Source organism: Staurois parvus, unplaced genomic scaffold (assembly GCF_062004578.1).
Source record: "Staurois parvus isolate SC_StPar_1 unplaced genomic scaffold, SC_StPar_1.0 ptg001441l, whole genome shotgun sequence".
NCBI classification, from domain to species: domain Eukaryota; kingdom Metazoa; phylum Chordata; class Amphibia; order Anura; family Ranidae; genus Staurois; species Staurois parvus.
Genome location: NW_028319237.1, coordinates 278,980 through 299,998, shown reverse-complemented (window position 1 = coordinate 299,998; position 21,019 = coordinate 278,980). Strand labels below are relative to the sequence as shown.

Genomic DNA, 21,019 nt, shown 5'->3' with positions numbered 1-21,019 from the left:
CCCTAGCACTGCCAGGCGGAAGCGCTAACCATTTAGCCACTGTGCTGCCCACATATACCAGATATTCTCACAAGTACTCGCACTCGTGAAAATACTCCCGATACCAGAAACCGATACTTTGCGTCAATACAAATTGCACCACAAAGATTAGCATGTGATTTGAAGAGGACTGTGATTCCTGTCCAGATTGCATGCGGTTTCCCCACTGCTCCTGTGTGAACCCAGGCGTGTCATAGCACTGGAGAGGTGCGGGAAACCTCTCTGTAGGGATCTCATGCTGAGTGCAGAGTAGGCGTGCGGGAATATATACTATGGAAGCAGATGATCCCTATTCTCAGCAGTAGAAGAGTAGAGGAGGCCGCTTCACGGGTCCGGGGATTTGAAATCCCTACCACTTTTTCTCCTCTCCTTGCAGGGATGACAGTTCATAGTTAGTCTGACTGAAAAAAGGCAAAAGTCCATCTAGTTCAATCAGTTCGGGGTAGAGGGATTTTGATTGGTCAGCACCATCACATGGACGGTGCTGACCAAGCAGATGCTGTCTAGTCGTACTGTCATCTCTGCAAGGACAGGAGAGAAGGCGGCGGGGATTTCACCTCCCCAGGTCTGTGAGGTGGCTTTCTCTCCTCTCCTTGCAGGGATGACAGTACAGGCTGGACAGCATCTGATCCCTCAAGGGGTGTACAATCTAAGGTCCCTAACTCACACTCATACATACACATACTAGGGACAATTTAGACAGGATCCAATTCACCTACCAGCATGTCTTTGGAGTGTAGGAGGAAACCCACGCAGGCACAGGGAGAACATGCAAACTCCAGGCAGGTGGTGCTGTGGTTGGGATTTGAACCAACGACCCTAGTGCTGCCAAGTGGAAGTGCTAACCATTTAGCCACTGTGCTGCCCCGAAGTAGAGTACAAACTTTTTTCTATTGACGCTCAATCACATCACAAACAAGAGAGTGCAAAGTTCCAGAGTCACGCAGGACCCCTTCGTCAGGCACGTAATCACATCATCACACTCTCTTGTTTGTGATGTGATCATGCTTAAAAAAAACCCCAAACATTTGGACTCAACTGAAGATCTGTGGTGTGCTGCCATATATCTCCATTGTAACATTTATGATCCAGCTTCCAGCTGGTGGTTGCTGCAGCACCGGGTATCCTAGAGTTTTTTCCAAGAACGTGTACGGTGGGAATATGGATGGTTACCAGTTACAACAAAGGCACAGTTTGTATATTTATATAATATGTTGCCCATAGTAATGGCAAAGCAGTTACAGCAAAATGGAGATATTTGCCAGCACACTGCAGAACTTCAAGTAGAGTACAAACTTTTTTTATTGAAGCTCAATCACATCACAAAGAAGAGAGTGCAATGTTCCAGAGTCACGCAGGACCCCTTCGTCAGGCATGTAATCCCATCGTCACACTCTCTTGTTTGTGATGTGATCATGCTTAAAAAAACCCCAAACATTTGGACTCAACTGAAGATCTGAAGATCTGTGGTGTGCTGCCATATATCTCCATTGTAACATTTATGATCCAGTTTCCAGCTGGTGGTTGTTGCAGCACCAGGTATCCTAGAGCTTTTTCCAAAAACGTGTGCAGTGGGAATATGGATGGTTACCAGTTACAACAAAGGCACAGTTGGCAAATCTGATGGGAAAATCCCACAGCTTGGATTCACCAAGTAAATTGAGTGGTCCAGACTGCCACTGGCTCCCTGCACCCTGCAAGACATCAGCTTTGGGTGGACTAGCTCAACAATAGATGCTACCATCAACCATTTGGTTCTTTTAAATCCACTACATTGGAGGGTTCCAACAATCACAATTCTGTTACTAAAATTTTGCTGAATTGACCAACTGAAAACTTGTCTGCGTGGCCAACATTGGCAGGAGAAAGTTGCATGTGTCCACAGTAAAGAAATTTACATCCTACAACCTTGATAATCCTCCTGCTACTGGGTCCATGTATTGTTTGATTGTGTGTGTGTGCGTGTGTCCAGTACTTGTGAGTCTCTGCTACTCTGCTGCATGCCTGCTTCTTCTCCATGCTTATTGGCGAATGAGGTAGCACTAAGCAAATATGGCACCGAGACACCAAGGACTTGGTTTTGGCCCGCAGAAAATATTCGATGCATGTACTTTCTATGTGCTTTCTCTGGCCTTCTTAAGCCTAACAAAATGGGGCACCATGGTTTATTTTATGTTGGGAATTCCCGTTAGGTTGTCCTCACTTTTGCAGGCTTGTGGGACAGTCTGAAAGAAGTAAGCACAATACTGCAAAAAAAAAAAAAGGTAAAAAAAATGATCTGATACAGAGGAATCATCTGTAATGTGGGTTATGGTTGCTACATTTCAATTGACTGCCAACAAGAGACACTAAGGAGGTATGAGATGAATATTGATAGTTGCTTTGGAATTGATAACAGTACAGGGATTGGAGATTCTGGACTGTCTTCTAGTTTCTCAGTTCTCCAGGAAAGAGATAACCTCTTAATATTTACTCAGGGCTGTTTGGCGAGTAAAAGCCTTGGCTGCCAAAAACACATCTGGCATAATAAATCATCAGTCAACAAATTCCAAACTTGGTGGAACCATCATGCTTGAAGTGTTTGTAGTCGTATTAGTACACTTGCAACAAAAACAATTGGGCACTGCCTGTGATACTTTTTTAATTTACAAAAACATCCAAATTTTCAAGACAAGCTTTCAATGTTTTCCCCGTTCTTCAAGATTTTTGGAACCGCCATCAGACTCAAATAATTAAGAACACCAGGGGCGTAACTATAGGGGTCGCAGCTGCGAACTGGCTCCATGCTCCAGGGGAACCATGTGGCTCCCCTGTACACTTGATAGGAGGGGCGGTGGGGGCAGCATACAAAGAACCCAATGCTTTCCATCTTCCCCCTGAAACCGTTGAAAGCTCACTTCTCCTCCTCTCCATCCCGCAGGCATTTAGCGGCTTCAGGAGAAAAATGAAGGGCATCAATTCCTGTACTTGCCATCCCTGCCACCCCTCCTATCCAGGTTTTGCAGGCCTCAGACTCCTGTGTACTCCCCTGGCCCCCCACATCCTCCCACAGTGCTGCTGGTAAACCCCATCCCCTCTCCCACCAACTGTTGCGGGAGATGCTTTTGGGATGGAGAGGGGGAAGGAAATGTCATTTACCAGCCCCTTCCTTTTCTGAATGGACAGAGTCAATCATCGGTACTGATCACTGACTTTGTCCATTCATAACGGAAGCATAGTAAAATGTGTTTACTATGCTTCAGTTTTTGAATGAACCTGAAGCTCTGTACAGAGCAATTCCTGTCCTTTCATTTTGTGCTGCTGAGGCTGCAGAGATGAAGACTGAGGGTTGCGTCCTCATTCTTCTTTCTCTGTCTCAAAAGCTGAAACATCAGAGGTCTGTTATATCTCACCAAAGCCCCCCAATAGGGCTTTTAAACTTTTTTAAATTAAATAAAAAAATACATTTGTAAAAAAAAAAAAAAATGGTAAAAAATAATAGAAATAAATTAAAAACTATTGACATCAGGGGCGGAACTACCAACTGGACCCTGGAGTTCCACCACTGTGTGTATTTGGGGGGGGGGGGCAAGATGGCAGGAAGGGTCCTGCTGTAGAGCATGTGAAAGGGTCCCATTTCAGGACCATAACAAAGGACCCCGCAACAAAAGTAAAATAACACCAGAAAAAAAAAATATTAAAAGCTACTGACACCACTGGTGGAACTACCAGGGTTGCAAAGGTCACACTTGTGATTGGGCCCTGGAATTCCACCACCTTGCTGGGGGTCCCAAGATGGCAGGAAAGAAGAACATGTGAAAGGGTCCCATTGCAGGACTATAACAAAGGACAAGTCACACGCCAGCTAAACCTCATGAGCAAAGGCAGAGAGTTTAAATCTTTCCTGATGAACTTCTTAAACCTTCTTAGTGGCTCTTGTACAATACAAAGTGCATCTACCCAGCACAACGAATTCAGGTTTATATCTCATTGATCCGATTTCAGTGAACTTCAAACTGATCAATTTCTATGGGTTACTGCACTGCGTATTATCTTTGCTCTTCAATCCACTTTTTTTTTTAAATGTATATCAGTTCTGTTGCATTTGGGCAATCCAGCTTATGAAGGCAGCCAAGGTCAATGTTTAAAAAAATGAAACATTTTCTGAAATACAACAATCTGTTTCTAAAGCAATTCCACATTTTTAATGAGAAAGATTCATTATTTGGTTTACATGATTGGCATGAGGGATAGGACCAATGGGGCAGGTCTGCTAAGAACATTTTGATCTGCTTTCTCTGCTTTCTAAACATATATCAAAAAAGTGATATTTATATATATATTTATTTATTTTATTATTTATTTCAGGTACTTATATAGCGCCGTCAATTTACGCAGCACTTTACATATATATTATACATTCACATCAGTCCCTAACCCTTAAGGGGCGTACAATCTAAGGTCCCTAACTCACATTCATACATACACATATTAGGGCCAATTTAGACAGGAGCCAATTAACCTACCAGCATGTCTTTGTAGAGTGGGAGGAAACCGGAGTACCCGGAGGAAACCCACGCAGGCACAGGGAGAACATGCAAACTCCAGGCAGGTGGTGCAGTGGTCAGGATTTGAAGCAGCGACCCCAGTACTGCCAGGCGGAAGTGCTAATCATATATATCTGAATCCCATAGCAAAATCTACAAAGGTCCACACCAGGGGCGGACTGACAACTTATGGGGCTCCCGGGCAATAGGGGATCATGGGGCCCCTGTGTCCTCGGCCACACTCAAACCACACCCAAAAAAGCCTATGAAAGGTACCAAGGGCATCTCATGGGGCCCCTTACTGACCCCTCCCCATCAGAGTCCCAGAACTTTAGAGTTCCTCCTTACATTAGGGTCCCCATCAGAGAGTCCCTCTAAATCACAGTCCCCCTTAAATCAGGTTGAAGAAGAGACCACAGACAGGCTCTACTGATCTAAATCTGCACTCTGCACTCAAGGATAGGCCACTGACCCTACCTGCGGGCTGTATAAAATCTTGCAATGGCCCACTTGCAATAGTTTGGAGACCCTTGACTTGTGTTCCTTCACTTCCCACCCTCATTTTGTGACCAAGCAGGTCAACAATTGAAATTCATAAAATAATTTGACATATTCTATTAGGTATTCATTCCACCTTAAAGCTCAACTGAAGTCTAGCACAATTATTTCTTGGTTTAGTCTTGTGTCACTGATTGTTATCAATTTTACTGGGAAATTCCATAAAATACCCTTTTCTTCCATTGGAAATTAACTTTCTACCATCCAGCTCCAGTTCTTTATGTTGACACAAATGAGTAATGGTTACAGCCCTCGACACTAGAGTTCTCACACAGACTTCTATTGCGGAAGCAAAGAAGGGGGTGGGTTTGCCAAAGTCCCTTGAATCAAGGGACTAGGTCAAACTATGGTGCCCTTTTGGACTCCATAGCCATATTTAGATATATTACATAACTGCTTTCAAAGCTAACTCCACTTTTGTGGGAAAAAATAGCAAATAAAGAAATAATATAGCATTTACAATTGCTACATGGGTCATATTGTAATTGATTGTCATTAAAAATGAACTTTTTTTTTTCAATTTTCAGTTGCTGTAATTTTCTGTAAAATGCAATATGGCCGCCTGGAGATATTCTGTACACACATGGTGTATAGAACGTGCCCCCCCCCCTTCCCCCCAGGAATGGCGTTTTCTGCTTGTGTGATTGGCTTACTGATATTACCAAAAGTCTGAACTGAGATACAAGTCAGATTTTGGTCATCCCCTGCAATAAAAATTTCATTTTTGGAGGGATATTTCCAAAGGGAAATCACTTCTAAAGGGATGCAGACCCTGACACTTTCCTCATTAGAATCCTGCAGGTACAGCAGCTGATTGATAATTATAAAATCACTCCCATTCACATTCAATTTTCACATGTACACAGACAAACACACCGCTATTTCTTCAAAATAACAAATGTTAGGACTCTACAACAACATTTGTTAGAATCCCTGTACTGTATTTAGATTACCCAGAGGGGAATGTTTTTTTTTCAACAAAAGTGGAGTTACTCTTTAACATTGATATGGAAGTGTTAAGGCGGCCATAGATTTCCGATTTTCTTGCTGAATTATCGGCCGATAAAAAAATCGGCCGATATTCGTACCGTTAGTGGGGAAAAATGTCGGCCATTTTTCTTAATTTTAAGAGATTTTGAAAATCGTCCAAGCTGGAAAATCCTGGGACGATTTGTTAGATCGGCCGGTTTTCGCGGTAATTTATGGTCAAATCGGCCAATCTTCTGGCCGATTTGACAATAAATTGACTATGAAGAAAAAGAACAAATAGAAGAAATAGATTTTGCAGGAGAAGATGAAATAGAATATCAAGAAGAAGAATAGAAGAAAAGAGGAGAAGATGAAATAGATTTTGCAGAAGAAGACGGAGAAGAAAAAAAGTTGCAACATTGTATCTATTTGTATGCATTTCGGATACAGATGTTTCTATTCAAGTGCAAATAGATACAATGTTGTTTCTCTTCTTCTTCTTTCTCCTTTTGCATAATCTATTTTTTCTGTCAAATATAATAGCTGGTCTCTATGCAGGGACACCGCTATTATATTAATTGACGGCTGTAGATGGGACTAAAACCCGCCGACTTTTTTTTTTAATTAGTGGCAACATTGGCCGTCTGAACGACCGATTTACGACTTTAAAAAAAAAAACGGCCAATTTTCCCCACGTCTATGGCCTGCTTTACAGGATTATCGGAGACCTGAGTGACAAAGATGCAGCCTGCAGTATCTGTATCAAAGAGGAGAACACAAAACACATGTTGCCCACTTGCATTCTGAGTTTAATGTGTCAAACAGAAATGGATCACATTATACCGATAATTAAGTTTTTATGGTGGCAATGCAGGCCAATTGGAAAAGCACAGTAATTTGTATTAGAGAGTTACCATTCCTAACATATAGGATACTAAACAGAAAAAGCAAATGTCAGAACAATACAAAACTGAACAAAGATAGCATAAATCAAGTGTGATTAACCTGTAATAAAGAGGAGAGCACAAAACACGTGTTGCTCACTTGCTCATTCTGAGTTAATGTGAGCCTGTTGGTATCAGTCTCCCGAAGTCACACTACAAATCATTAGCGCTCGCTCTAGCTGCAGCCTGGTAATAGCATTACCGGGAGGTTTATTCGTTTACCTTCTACAGAAATGAAGGTTGCAAGTATTATTATTATTATTCAGGATTTATATGGCGCCAACAGTTTGCTCAGCGCTTTACAATATAACGGGAGACAATACAGCAACAATACAGTTCAATACAAGAGGGTTAGGAGCAGGGGCGGACTGACCATTTGGAAACTCGGGCACTGCCCGAGGGCCCGGGGTCAGTAGGGGGACCCATGAGATGCCCCTGGTACCTTTTTCATAGGCTTTTTTGAGTTTGGGCAAGGGCACAGGGGACCCATGATCCCCTATTGCCCGGGGGCCCCATGAGTTGTCAGTCCGCCCCTGCACATCACACTAAACAGTGGTGTCCAATCCACATTGCATAAAAATGGAACCCTGGACTTCCAACAGACTAACGCGTTTCGAGGTCTCAGCCTCTTCCTCAGAGCCACCTTGAGTTGGTGGATTGGACACCCCTGTTTAGTGTGATGTAGGGATCTTGCCTAGGGCGCAAAATAGTCTAGCACTGACCCTGGGAATTAGTAAGCTGCAATATAAGAAATGTTTGCTTTTGGGTTTAATATCGCTTTACCTAACCAAAAACAAATGTTAAGCCCTACACACCCCCTTTAGTGTCAGTCCGCCCCTGGTTAGGAGGACCCTGCTCCTCAGAGCTTACAATCTAGGAGTACAATCTCTATCTGGCTGGATATCTATCTCAAAGACTTCAGTTGGGCCATAAGCAGGAATTTAATCAAAATCTCCGATAAACAGGTGGCTAATCCTTTGAACTTCTGTAGTATATAAAATACAGCAATCAAAATATGTACCGTATCAAAAGAAAAGAAAAAGGTGTGAAAGTCGGGTCACCTCTGCCACCAGTCCTCCAGTTTCATTCTTCTTTTCTAGAGTTAAGAAGCAATTGGTCTTGAAGGAAAGGCATTACATGCACATAACACATAAAAACATAAAAACTATCCAAAAGAAAATGCCCATGACAGCCGCACTGGTTTCTACGAGCTGCAAAAACATATTCCTTTCTCTTTTCCAAAGCAGTTCCAACACCCCAATATAATAAAATAGATTTATGTTACAATTGTACACCAAAGCAAGGAAGTGTGACCAAAATGATCTTAGAAGTCCCACCCCAGCGAGTCCTCATGTCCAAACCTCTATTGAAGTACAATACGTATGCAAAAATCCACATGCGGAAATTTCAAGTAAACTGAAAAAGCAGAAACTCTTGACATGGCACTTTTTATGTTAAAGCTAGGGGAGCGAGGGAGGGGCAGCGGGTGGGGGTTGGTGGTGGTGGTGGTGGGGGGGGGGGGGGTAGTGATTCGATCTACATGGCCAACCATCTGGTTATATTCTGACTTGCTTGTGTTGCTACCTTAAATGTTTTTTTGCATGGTGCTGTTTATGTATTTTGACAAGACAATCTACTCAGAAGCATCACAGTCAAATATATGTCCCGTCCTAACCGTTGTTTATCAATTGGTGACTACAAAAATATCATTCGCACAAATTTCAATATACAGTGTATACAAATGATTATATTGTTCAAAATAAAATTGTATATCAAAGGTAGATAGATAGATAGATAGATAGATAGATAGATAGATAATGGATGGATAGATAGATAGATAGATAGATAGATAGATAGATAGATAGATAGATAGATAGTATTAATTTGTCGTTCTTTGAGAAGTGCAGCAAAGGCAATGAAGGTGTGATCTGTGATTTCCCAATGCAAGACAAAGTAACAGGTCCGGTTAATTGCCCCCTCCATTTTCTATTCATTCTACTAGTATCTTAGGTACTTTGCTACTTTTTACGGATTCTATATATGATGTTATTTCTCATGTTTTCTGTTTCAAAAGCAGAAGTATTATTTTTCACTTAGCTCAAGGCTAATTTATGCAGTAGCAATAGTTAACTGCTTTTATTCCTTCCTTCCGGACATGCGTTATCTCTAGTTTTAAAGTGCACTTACAATGGTTTATAGCATTAAAGTTTTTTCTTTTAGTTTTGGAAAGGGTGTAGGGCCTCCAAGACTGAGAACTGAGTGATCAAAGACCGCTGATCGCTCAGTTCTCGGTCTTCAGTGAGCAGAGAGCTGGTGACTGCCAGTCTCCAGCTCTCTGCTCTGCCCCTCTTGAACTTACTGTAGTACCGGGCTGTGCGGGGGGCAGGAGCAGCTGGCTCAGGCTGACAGAGGCTTGCTGAGAGGCAGAGCCAGCTGCCGGTCAGGAATCGGTGGATCCTGCCTTTAAAGTTGGGATCTCTCCAGAGCCTGGACCAGCTAAGTGATGTCACCTGACAGCGGGTTTTAGCTGAATATGGGTCACAGGCAGGGGCGGACTGACCATTTGGAAACTCGGGCACCGCCCAAGGGTCCAGGGTCAGTAGGGGGCCCCATGAGAAGCTCCTGGTACTTTTCATAGGCTTTTTTGGGTGTGGTTTGAATATGGGCGAGGACACAGGGGCCCCATGATCCCCTATTGCCCATCAGCCCAATGAGTTGTCAGTCCACCCCTGGTCACAGGATTGCAGAACTAAGTGCACTCCTGTGGAAAGGTAGAGCTAAAAGTGTCTTTGCCCTACTTCTCATCACTGGGTCTCTGTGTTTCTCTGCTATTCATTGCAGGCAGATCATTATTAATAGGAAGGGTCAGTAGAGTGCTCTAAATAGCTCCCTGATCCCCTCTCAAGATCCTCCAGCCCTTATGAAAGCAGTGGGCTACCTCCTGGGGGTATTTATGCAGATATCAAAAGATTTTCATGGGTGGATGTCCATCTGAAGGAGTGGGCTTTCCTAGGCAGACTGCCCTAGGGGATGCCCACATATGATGCTATGGCTTCATGTTTGAAAGAACCGAGGTCCAATGAATAAAAAACGAGGGCCAGGGACAGTAAGGCTGGTGAAGTAATGGCTAGGTGTAGATGGATGTCCTCTAGCCAGAAAATGAGGCAGGCTCTACCTGACTTTCTGGAGCTTCTAATGCTCATATACACAGTATTATAATTTTTTTAATGAAAAAAGTAAAGAAAGTGTTACTGTTACAATGTAACACTTTGGATCATGTTGGATCATGTTGTTTGTGGATATTGTTTTCCTGCCAAATAATAACCGATAACCACGTAATGAAATGCACGGTTATTTTCCAAAAATGGTGGAAAGCAAAAGTGGAAGTCTTGTCCATTGCACACAGTTTTATTTTAAACCTGCCTTGCAAAACAAGAGGGAATTTGATTGGTTCCTGCGGGAAGGACAGATATTTTCTGTCCTCTGTTTTTGATAAAGCAGAAACTAATGGTAAAAAAAATCCAGAGGAGGGGTGTAATAAATACTTGTTTTTTGGTTTCCACACTGGCCTCACAAACTTGTAATTATTTTTAAATATTTCATGAAGATTTAAAAAAAATATATTTTTTTAGTTTCTTATTTGAGGCAGAGGTAGGAATATCTTAGCCTAGGACTTTGCTACTGAGAGATTGAAATATTGTTGGCAGTATCTTGATTTACAACATTTTAATCAATGTGCTGCTGATCAAATAATGGGAGTTAGTTAAATTGATTGCAAAGCCTGAAGGTGTTTTACCTTCATGCATATTATACTTACCCAAGCCTGATCCAGCAATGTGCATGAGAGTGGCTATTGTCCAGGCTCTTCGCCTCCTCATTGGCTCAGGGACAGCCATTGGTTCCCGCTGCTGTCAATCATAGCCAGTGAAGGGGGAGTGGGGGTGGGGCCAAGCCCCTTTCTGTGTGTCTTATGGACACACAGAGCAGGGCTCAGGAGCAAGCATGCATGAGTGCCCCCAGAGGAAGCAGCTTGCTATGGGGGCACTTGGCAGAGAAGCCCAGAGTGCTTGTGTAGGATCCAAGACAAGGAGGATCAGGGGTCTTTGCACAGAGCAGGTAAGTATGGAATGTTTATTATTTCAATATCACTTTAAATCACTCACTAGCAAAGAGATTTATTCACTGGAGTATATCAAGTACTAGGGGTACACATGGGCGGACTGACCATTTGGAAACTCAGGCACTGCCCGAGGGCCCGGGGTCAGTAGGGGGCCCCATGAGATGCCCTGGTACCTTTTCCATAGGCTTTTTTGAGTTTGGGCAAGGACACAGGGGCCCCATGATCCCCTATTGCCCGGGGGCCCCATGAGTTGTCAGTCTGCCCCTGGGGGTATATTTAATAAACAGCAGTATAGTTGTACCACAGCCATACTGCTGCTTTATAAGAATTTTAAAAAAATGCACTTTCATAAAGCACGGTGGATTGCTTCACCAATGCACGTTGCACTTTGCCAGTTTTAAAAGCCTAAATCCGGCAGAGACAAGTCATATAAAAAGTTGGATGGAGAAGCCCGGTCATGGGACCTGTCACATGACCAGCCCTCCTCCAATCATGGAGTTCTCTTTGATGTGTTAAGAGAACTTTGTGGGACTACAAAGGTTCCACACCTTGGCCTACATGGATGAACCATAAAATGTGGGCTATGGGGCGTAGAGCCAAGAAGGACATAAAGGGGAGTGGATAATGATAACTTTGTTGGACTACAAAGGTTCCACACCTTGGCCTACATGGATGAACCATAAAATGTGGGCTATGGGCCAAGAAGGACATAAAGGGGAATGGATAATAATAACTTTGTGGGACTACAAAGGTTCCACACCTTGGCCTACATGGATGAACCATAAAATGTGGGCTATGGGGCGTAGAGCCAAGAAGGACATACTTTGCTTTGCAATCTTCGTGCTGTGAATGTAGCCACTAATAAGTATGTGAATGTTTATTAAGATTGTTCAAAAAAAAAAAAAGATATATGTGTAATATATAATACTTTACAGAAAATGACAAAAAACCATTATAGTTGGTCATTATTGAAGGTGTAAGTAAAGCGAATGATTTCACTATTTCAAACAGTCCCTGATACTTAGCAAGTTTGGGGAGAAAACTTTTTTACTTTGAAAAGGGAATAAATAGGGCTTGTGCTGCTTCTGAGTAGTAACAACTTTGGCTTTTATTGTATGACGTTTCCCTGTCCGTGGTTTTGGACAAAACAAGGTGCGCTTCATAATCTTTTTTTTTTTTTTTCTTTTTCATTTACCTCATGGATATCAAGGTTATGAAAAATCCCGGAGTCTAAACAGCATAGCTGGCATGAGTGGAAATACGCTCAGACTGTCTCCTATCTCCACCCCATTCGGGTCACCATCTGCAGTGAGACGCCCGCGCTCTCCCATTCCCTCCATCTTATAGCATGGACTCAACCAGCCAATAAGGGGAACATAAACTAGTAATAAACATGAAAAAAACATCGATACTGGCAAAATGAACAAATAAGAGACTCTAACAAATTTTATTATTTTTTAACAGGTTAACAAAAAAAAAATATAGATTATATGCAGATATATTTAAAAAGAAAACATCTTTGGCTTTTAAAATAAGAAAAAAAAAATACAAAAAAAAAAAACATTTTGCACTTTGCTGAGGAATATATATATTTAAAAAAAAAAAGACTTCCATGACTGAACGTGAACGGGATTGGTGTGCTCCAGGAAGTTGCTGTTGTGGAGTAGGAAAGGCTCTTCCACTATGGAGGCAGAAGCACCAAAAAGGAGGTCTAACTAGGGAGGAGAGGAATGCAAGGGTATAGCTTTTTTTTTTTTTTTTTTAGTAAAAACAATTATTTATTTCCTTCCTGAAAAAAATGAAGGCAAAAAAGCTGAAAAAAAAGGTAAACAGATATATATCTATATATATGTGTGTACAAAAGAATGACTACTGTTAAAACCCTACTAAATATTTATCTATATATTTATTTCAAATACATGAATCTTTTTTCTATTTTTTTTTTTTTTTTTTTTGGGTGCCCTTTTTATTTTTGTCCCCTTTTCCTTTATTAAAACCTTGATCTTATTCCTATGGAGCTGCTTTGTGCTTCCTGGTCATTCCTCACCACCATACTCTCAGGATAATATGAGCCATAAGTCAAACTAACGGAGATATTATATATATATATATATATATATATATATATATATTATACATTTTCACATTTCCTTGTTTGCATGATCTACTGTTGCAAGCAATAAAAAGACTGCCTGACTGCATGTTCCTAAAAGACGATTGGTTAAAAACTGTATACATTGTAGCGTAACACGGAGACATTCCCATAGCTAGCTAACCTTTTTTGGTGCATGGCTCTATTGACTTGTGGTTTCCTTTTTTGTCAGAAAGCTGAGTCCACTTTTCCTCTCTCTCTCTCTTTCTCTCTCCTTTTTTCTGTGTTTTCCTTTTTTGCACTTTTGTCTCTTCTCTCTTTTTTTTTTCTTTTTTTTTTTTCTTTTTGTCCTCACGCAGAAAATTATAAGGAGAGTCCTGTCCTTGTCCGATATATGCAGGCGGAAGCTGTCACTGTGAATTAATTGATTTGATCCCCTAGATACAATCTTCCTTCCAAACCTTGATTTCAGAACAAACACAAACGTAACAAATTAAAAAGAAATTTTAAAACAAACACAAAAACGCAACTACAACAAAGGCAATGTCTTGCAAAAAGTGGAAACATGTTGAGAAAAGCAGTTTGTGGCATCAAGAACAGATCAGTTCAACGTTCCCATGCAGGTGGGAAAAAAAGATTTCAAAATAAAGTTGGCTACCAAGAAGAAAAATGAAAGGATTGAAAAAAAATAAAAAATAAAAACTGGATTCTTCTATTTTTTAAAAATGAGGTTATATACAAGTGGCTTGCACTGGAATCGAGTGAAGAATGTGTTGATCTATGACTATTTGAAAGGCAGGAATCTGCCACGGATGCACTAGAGCATCAAAAGAAAAAATAACAATACTAAAAGGAACTGGAAAGTTATAACAAAACAAAAAAAAAAGTTAAAATACTATTTAAAGATTGCATTTTCCTAGCCAGCATGTGTTTGCATGTTATACTGTAACAATGATATTTAATGTTATATGCAAAAAAAAAAGGTATATTTTCCTTCCAGACTACAAAATCTGACAACGTATAAATTTAGCCAGCCATTTTGATGAGTACCTTAAAGGCACTATTTAAATAAGAGGAGTGTATGTAATTGAATATTGCATTAGACAAGTATTCTGAAGGTGCTTCTCTGTGTGAATACTCTGCTGTTAGAATCAAAGTAATACTTCTGGGATGCATTTCCACTTCCGAACGCCAGCGTCCTGGTGTTTTTGTTTATTGAACGTTAGATAATGAGTTACTGGTTCTACTGAGCAATTTATCTCTCTCTCGCCCTTTGTTTGTTATTCACAAATGATGACTTTGAAAGGGGTTTTGATTTGCTGTTGGTTCATTCTAGAACTTTAAAATCAGTAGGACGTTTGGAGAGCAGAAGAAGGAGAGAAGGTAGCCAATGGTCAGCCATGTTGTTTGCCCTAACTTGTACTCTCAACACATGATGGCCGAAGCATGTTTGAAATGCATCACACTGAAGGAGTTATACTTAAAAGGAAATTGGGAAAAACAAAGTACAACCTATTATTTACTGCAGAATAGCACCTTAATTTATTTAATTAATTTATTAATTTAATTTATTAGGCAGAAACATGCAGACAGTTTGAAGTTTTAAGTGATACCCTTTATTGGCTAACTTAAGTTATTGACGATGCAACCTTTCAGAGTAACTCTACTAAGACACAAACATGAGTGAGTTGGTCCATAAGCATCTGATTTAAGACTTCCCATAGCTAAGGGTTTTTTAATTGGTCTCTGCCCACTGACTTGTTACCATCAGCACTGGGTCATGGCTTCTGATTGGGAGCCAGTGGAATAGGCTTCCCATCATGCGGCTGTTGTAAGAGCCAATCATAGTTACATAGTTAGTCTGGCTGAAAAAAAGACAAAAGTCCATCCAGATCATGATCCAGAAGCTGCGCTACCTTCCAGTAGTCCTTTAAGTGGGCTTGAATGCCCTCGAAGTGGTGCAGCTTCTGTATAATGCTACCACTGGGATTGGCTCTCACAGCAGTTAAGGGGTTAAAGTTATACAGTTCAACATGCTTCATAGAATCGTTTACATCAGTCCTTTCTTCTATAGCAGCATTTCTACCGGAGTCATTTGGAAGTTATTTTTATTGTGTTGAATTGGTATGAAGGAAGATAAGTACCTGAGAAAAACCCACTTAAGCCCTGAAAATTTACATTCGTAAAGCCGTGTCCTTCATCTAATTTAACACATCTAGGTGTAATTCCATCTAATTATAGTTAAGAAAAAGATCATGGTAAAAAAACGGTTTACTGCTTCCTTGAACCTTTGTCACCCAGGCCATAAGCCTCTGTGGTCTGTACTGATGTTATGTATAGTGAACTCATCATGATGGATTCACTACTTGACAGTGGCCTATAACAAATATGCAGTTCATGAGTTCCACCCTTACTGGCTGCACACCTATCCTGGATCAGAGACTCACAAAGGGAAGAAGCCAAAAGATGATCATGACAGGAAATCAACTAGAACCTTCAAAAAAGGTTACAGCACCTGGTTTTCTGCCCTGGAAGGTTAACTCAAAGCTAAAATGGTGGAACTATTTTTGGAGTATTTTCTACCTTATGTGACTTCCTATAAAATTTAATTGAATACATTTTTGAATAAAAGCTTAAAGTGTCACCAAATGCACTAAAATTATTCCTCCACCATTAGGCCCTTTCCCAACATGTATATTGTTAAATGATTTTTTAAAAATCAGTGAAGTTAGCCTCCCATGATGGCTCTTGTTGATGCATCTTAAATACGTTAGTGAAGTTAGCCTTTCTTGATGGCTCTTGTTGATGTATCTTAAATACGTCACTGAAGTTATCCTTTCTTGATGCCTCTTGTTGATGTGTCTTGAATATGTCAGCGAAGTTTGCCTCCCATGATGCCTCTTGTTGATGCATCTTAAATACGTCAGTGAAGTTAGCCTTTCTTGATGCCTCTTGTTGATGTGTCTTGAATATGCCAGTGAAGTTTGCCTCCCATGATTCCTCTTGGTGAGGCATCTTAAAAACGTTGGTGAACGTAGCCCCTCTTGGTTCAACCTTATTTTATAAAAATTTTTGCATCAAACATAACAAGTGTGAGAAAGATTACAGAGGGATCAGGGAACAGGTCTTCCAACATCGTTGAAGTGCGTACCCGTAGGGTGTCATAGATACATACGGCTTACAAATTTAAGAAAACATAATGTACCAAAAGTTGGGCAACACCATCTCAGAGCTCCTAGAGGTGACCCAAAAAAGAGTAATGGCTTTGTCAGGTAAATTAGGAGTCATCCTCCAAATTGCCTCTCTTGATGCTTCTTGTTGATGCATCCTAAATACGTCAGTGAAGCTAGCCTCTCATGATGCCTTTTGTTGATGCATCTTAAATACATCTGTGAAGTTAGCCTCCCATGATGCCTCTTGTTGATGCATCCTAAATACGCCAGTGAAGTTAGCCTCCCATGATGCCTCTTGTTGATGCATCCTAAATACGTCAGTGAAGTTAGCCTCCCATGATGCCTCTTGTTGATGCATCCTAAATACATCTGTGAAGTTAGCCTCCCATGATGCCTCTTGTTGATGCATCTTAAATACGTCAGTGACGTTAGCCTCTCATGAGCCTCTTGTTGGTTCATCTTAAATACGTCAGTGACGTTAGCCTCTCATGAGCCTCTTGTTGGTTCATCTTAAATACGTCAGTGAAGCTAGCCTCTCATGATGCCTCTTGTTGTTTCATCTTTAATATGTCAGTGAAGCTAGCCTCTCATGATGCCTCTTGTTGATGCATCCTAAATACGTCAGTGAAGCTAGCCTCTCATGATGCCTCTTGTTGGTTCATCTTAAATACGTCAGTGAAGCTAGCCTCTCATGATGCCTCTTGTTGGTTCATCTTAAATATGTCAGTGAAGCTAGCCTCCCATGATGCCTCTTGTTGATGCATCCTAAATACGTCAGTGAAGTTAGCCTCTCATGATGCCTCTTGTTGGTTCATCTTAAATATGTCAGTGAAGCTAGCCTCTCATGATGCCTCTTGTTGATGCATCCTAAATACGTCAGTGAAGTTAGCCTCTCATGATGCCTCTTGTTGGTTCATCTTAAATATGTCAGTGAAGCTAGCCTCTCATGATGCCTCTTGTTGATGCATCTTAAATTTACGTCAGTGAAGTTAGCCACTCGTGATGCCTCTTGTTGATGCATCTTAAATACATCAGTGAAGTTAGCCTCTCATGATGCCTCTTGTTCATGCATTTTAAATACATCAGTGAAGTTAGCCTCCCATGATGCCTCTTGTTGATGCATCTTCATTGAATAAAGATGGCCAGGGTTGTAATTTAAAAGAGGTAAACTTCATTGATGTGACATAGAGCTTCTCTTTAAACTAAACTGTGAGACCCAACTGTGCTTGTCATCGAAGCAGTTCAGCCAAGTTTTCATCTCAATGGACCCATTGATGATACCAAATGAATGAACCGGACAGACGTTTTTTCATTGTGTCACCATGCCAACCAATAATTTGTGATTAGATGTCACTCATATCAAGTAATAATGAATCTCCACTCAAAACAACATCTTTTTCTCCCTTAAAACTGAAAAAGAGTATCGGGATCCACAAATACTTGGGCTGAAGAAACTCCCATCTTTGAATCCCAATGTAGACATCCAAAAAAATCAAGGACGTAGGTCTCCAGTCATATGATCTCTGCCAAATGTTAAAATCAGAGTTTACATGCACTAATCTTCCCTTCCAGCAGTACTCAAAAGGCCAGATGCCTTGATAATGTGTGGATACATGCTAAATGTTCAAATTCTCTGATAGCTTGTTTGTGGGCCCCATGCTGCTATTTTCCTTGCAGTGCCTCCTATGACCATGCCTGGATATTGTGTTATGTGAGCGACTGCTGAGATCCTGGGGCAGTGGTTAATTCAGCCAAAGTATTTTGTGGCATCTGGTACCATTCCTTGCCTATGGGAATTTGACGATATGTACGTGGAATAAAAAAAAAAAAAAAAAAAAAAAATATTTAAAGCATCTCTAATAACTGCCAATTTTTTGCTCCACCTGGGAACCCAGTTTAACATGCTCATACCTGTGTAAGAACTGCAGGAGAGAACAGATGCCTCCAAAAAGCAATAGACGGCAGTTATCCCCAACTGCATGGGGACATGTAATGCCACTAAAGAGCATTCTTATGCTCCAGATAAGTTTCTGGCTTTGGCTAAAAATATAAAGTAATTAGGTGAACTGTGCATCTCACGTGATGCCTGCAAGCAACACTTAGTCTCGTTTCCATGCTTCACTGCTAAATTTAGATCTTTTCTGAAGCACATTTAGAATGCAAACATGGACAACGCACATACATACATTTTACTGAAGCCATTAAATATTCCCAGTCGGATCCATTTTTATTTATACTACAAAGTCATTATTTTTACATGTATTTGCACACAGCAGCAAGCAGCAGAATGTGGTTGCTAACATCTTTTTCAGAACTACGCTTCTAATCCTCTTTTTTTTGTGCATTGTGTCCCTTGACTGAAATAAATATAGAATTGCACATGTCCATAAATGACATGATATTTTGTTGTCTTCTGTCTGAATGGCACCATAGCAGTTGAGGCAGATTTGCAGATATATCCCAGGGTTGCATTTAAGTGCAAAATTAGAGTTAATATTGAAGTAATATTTCAATTGAGGGCAGGGGGGGACTGACCATTTGGAAACCCCGAGGGCCCGGGGTCAGTAGGGGGCCCCATGAGATGCCTTTTTCATAGGCTTTTTTGAGTTTGGGAAAGGACACAGAGGCCCCATGATCCCCTATTGCCCGGGGGCCCCATGAGTTGTCAGTCCGCCCCTGATTGAGGGTTTAGGTTATTTATTTTTTACATTTATTACAAGTACTTATTAAGTGTCATCCAGGGGTGGACTGACAACTCATGGGGCCCCTGGGCAATAGGGGATCATGGGGCCCCTGTGTACTTGCCCAAACTCAAAAAAGCCTATGAAAAAGGTACCAGGAGCATCTCATGGGGCCCCCTACTGACCCCAGGCCCTCGGGCAGTGCCCGAGTTTCCAAATGGTCAGTCCGCCCCTGGTGCCGTCAATTTATGCATATATATTGTACATTGACATCAGTCCCTAACCCTCAAGGGGTGTACAATCTAAGGTTCCTAACTCACATTCATACATACGCCTAATGGTGTGAACCTCCTGCGCTCAACAATGTCCGACTATATCTAACTAAGAGAAGCTGCTAACATTAAATCGTATACCAATGATTAACATGAACATATAATATACATATATATTGTACATTCACATCAGTTCCTGACCCTCAAGGGGTGTACAATCTAAGGTCCCCAACTCCTTCATACATACACATACTAGGGACAATTTAGACAGGAGCCAATTAACCTACCAGCATGTCTTTGGAGTGTAGAAGGACACTGGAGTACCTGAAGGAAACCCACGCAGGCACAGGGAGAACATGCAAACTCCAGGCAGGTGGTGCCGTGGTTGGGATTTGAACCAACGACCCTAGTACTGCCAGGTGGAAGTGCTAACCATTTAGCCACTGTGCTGCCCACTTAGTGGATCAATCCTCTGCCTGTGGATGTCTGCATAGCCAAAGCTTTACATCATATAAGTTCCTGACACCAGTGCATTGGCATGTCTGACACCAATGTAAGGGGGCATGCTTTTACTGGCCACATTCATTGACACTGGTGGTCAGTGGGAGGAACGCCCTAATATATTCGTGGTCAAGGTAAAATAAAATGCCCCTATGCATTAGTGGTCAATGAAGAAATGCCCTCTTACACTGACGATCAGTAGGTTTCCTCCGGGTACTTGGGTTTCCTTCCACACACCAAGAACACGTGTTTTAGCCACTGTGCTGCCCGAGTTTAAAAAACTTGCAAACCTTAAAATTTAAATTTGTAAAATGAATACCTTGTCCTGTAGGTGTTACAATGAAACAGTTATTCCTGTATTTATACATGATCCAACCTGGTGAACATGTTAGATCAGCAATACCATTCTGGCAGTGTTTTCAATCTCTTCCAATAGCATGGCCACAACATAGCCCAGGCATCATCAACTATAGGGAGGGCAGGCAATGCTGGACCTTTTCTGGTGTTGTCAAGTGACAAGTGAATAGAGGGGCCCCAAGCCACTGCTGCAGTAAAAGTGAATGGAGCTAATGTGGCTATTTGACTGAGAGTAAAGCTGACCACAAAATGTTGTTTGGTAGAGTTGTTTGTCAATGTAGCACTTAGCAAGCCCTACATGGACATTCTGGGGCAAAATCTGGTGCAGCTCTGCATAGAAACCAATCAGCTTCCAGGTTTTATTGTCAAAGCTTAATCCAACAAGCTGAAGTTGGAACCTGATTGGCTGCCATGCACAGCTGCACCAGATTCTGAGTGTTTAGTAAATCTCCTCCTTCGTATTATGGAATTTACACAAAAAAATTAGGAACAATGGTAACCTGTTTGTTGCTTTTTTTGGGCAATGACAAATTCGTTTTTCAATTGCGATAAATTGGTTGGTGCCAATGTTCACTGAAAACAGACATATAAACAGTTCTGTGTTTCGGCTTTGTTGCCAATTCTTGCCTTAAGGTTCCCATGCAAAGAATGATGATAAGAAATATTGGATTGCTTTCTACAGGAACCAATCTCCATAAGAATATAGGTGTTACTTGTGCAGGCTCCAGAGCTGTCATTCCAATGCTAAGGCTGGCCATACACTATACAATTTTCTTACAAATGTCTG

At 41.3% G+C, this 21,019-nt stretch overlaps 1 protein-coding gene across 1 annotated transcript in view; it reads left to right on the top strand.

Annotated features, from left to right (window-relative positions):
- LOC149435961 (voltage-gated potassium channel KCNC1-like) overlaps positions 1 to 18,271 on the top strand; it is a 122,726-nt gene extending 104,455 nt beyond the window's left edge. Inside the window, exon 5 of the mRNA XM_089662218.1 lies at positions 13,608 to 18,271. The gene's annotated coding sequence lies outside the window, so the exon portion shown is untranslated. The remainder of the gene's footprint in view (positions 1 to 13,607) is intronic.
- Positions 18,272 to 21,019: the final 2,748 nt, after the last annotated feature.